Source organism: Emiliania huxleyi (assembly GCF_000372725.1).
Source record: "Emiliania huxleyi CCMP1516 chromosome Unknown EMIHUscaffold_174, whole genome shotgun sequence".
In the NCBI taxonomy this organism is placed as follows: Eukaryota; Haptophyta; order Isochrysidales; family Noelaerhabdaceae; genus Emiliania; species Emiliania huxleyi.
In genome coordinates, this window is record NW_005200844.1 from 173,136 (window position 1) to 175,447 (window position 2,312).

Here is a 2,312-nt window from a genome sequence, read left to right on the forward strand (position 1 = left end):
CACCGCCGCGCGCTCGACGCGCGCCGGCGTGCGGTGCGCGCGCTCCGCGCGTGCATCTTGATTTTCTACTTTGTCTTATGGTTCTTGACACTTGAGTGTTGTCGAGCGCTTGCGCCGAGCCGAGCGAGACGGCCCGAAGGATGTCGTGCGTCCGCGCCCCACTTTGAGTAGGCTTTTCAAGTGATGAAAGACAGACCTCGTATCACATGCCAAATGCCATGACGATGAGAACTCATGAGAATTGAGAAAACGCCGCGAAGTGGCGCCCCAGTGGCAGTGCGCACAGACCCAGACGAGACCGCCAGACGGGCCACCCCGGCAGCTGGCCTGCGAGCTGCGTCGCGTCAGCCAACACCTCTGTTCGCATCGCGCCACTCCCCCCCCCCGGCCCGACCGGCCGAGCGCTCCGCCCCTCCGTCACCGCCTGCGGTCGGCGAAGCCTTTCCCAAAGCCCCGCTGCCGCGCCCGATGGGAACCCGGAACTCAGCGCCCCACGCCGACGTGGCTGCATCACGCGCATCATCTCGACCACGAGAAGGGGCAGCATCCCGGGACCGGACCGCCGTCGGGCGGCGCAGCTTCGGCGCGTGGCAGTTGATGAGACGGCCGGTCGCTTCAAAGGCATTCCGCCCGGAAGGGGGAGTCGAGGCTCGGACCGACGCAGCATCGGCCGAATCCCTATCGGCCCACGACGTGCAGCACGTGAGCAGCGGCGTCATGCGGCCCGTCGCCTCGCTGAGGATGGGGCGTCGCGCGAGCGGCGCCACCGGGCCTGGGGATTGGAAATTTTAACTGCGGTTAGTCAGGAACTCAGGTCATGGACGGGTCTGGGGCGAGGGAGGCTCACCCGGCAGGGCGCCGTCGTAGAGGGCGAGGTCGCACAGCTTCATGGACTCCATCGCGGCGACGTTCGATATTTGCCGCGACCGCTTTATGTACCGCGCCTCGCGCGCGTCCGCGATCATCGGCGGCGGTGAGAGCCAGAAGGAGTCACCAAAGCTGGGAGAGAGCGGGCGGGAGCAAGGGCTGGCGGGCGCGGTGGACTGATAGTTGGGGCTCGCGATGGAGTCGAGCTCGTCGTCGGAGGTGCGGGCGGTCCGAGCGGGCGGCAAGCCAAATGAGTGCGGATCCGCGGGCCGCTTGCGCGGCGAGCGGCGCCCCTTGGGGCAATGCGCAGTGTCCATTTGCCCGATGCGCGTGTTCTCGATATGCACGTCAGCGGCGAATAGCAAACGAAATTCGCATATGGTTGAATGCAGTGTTCCCCCTTTTGCTTGGGGTGGGGCTTTGGGAGCGCCAAGGCTTGCAACCGCATCGCGAGATCGCCTGGCATGCTTTGCCGGTTTATCCACGACGGCGGCGCCATTATGAGGGTGATTGCCGGACACGACGGGAGACGTTGCAAAGGGCGCGCAAAGCGCCGCGTTGCGCCCCGCTTCGCGCCAAGATGTACAGAATGTGCAGAAGACCTTTAGCAAGCTTTAGCAAATGTACAGAAGACGTTTAGCGGATGTACAGAAGGCCTTTCGCAGATGTGCAGAAGGCCTTTAGCAGGCGTTTTCAGCAGAATGTGCACAGGTACACCCATGGGCCTCTCCGAAGAAAACAGACAATTCAAGGGAGGGATGGGAGGACGGCGCGGCTGCCTTCGCGCCGCCAACTTGGAGCACTTGGAGTGCAGTCATTGATTGATTGATTGATGGGAAGGCGAAACACAGTCCGACCAACGACTGGGACACCAACGCGGTATGGGGACGCATTACACCCAAGGGGATTTTTTTGATTTTGCGCAGTTACCAGGAAATTGCGCAACGATGAGTGCCCGACTCCTCCTGCTCCTCGTTGGCTGCGCCGGCGCGGCTGCCTTCGCGCCGCCAACGCTCCGCGCGCGCGCCGCGGCGCCGGCCGCCGCCGCTGCCGCCGCCGCCACCGCGCGGCGCGGCGCTGCGCTGCGCGCGCGGAGGCCGCTCATGCAGAAGGAGGATGGCGTCCGCGCTGGTCTCGTGACCGAGGTGCCGTTCGAAGTGCGCTTCTCGATCGGGAACGTGATCTCGGTCTCGGGCTTCGTGCTGCTCGCCTACAGCCTGGGCTCCTTCCTCCTCAAAAACGGCCAGTCCGACCTAGTGCAGGCGAACCTCCGCCGGCGCTCTCCTCACGCCTCCCAACATGCGCACAGCCGCTGAGCAGCGTTTGGTCTGAGCACCGGAGTGGCCGCGAGCGGTCGTTTAGTCCCTACCGCGGCACGTTGGCTCCGCCGCTCGGTCGCCCTCAGCCGAAGCCTCCCCGCCACCGGCAGCCCACCCCGCATCGGC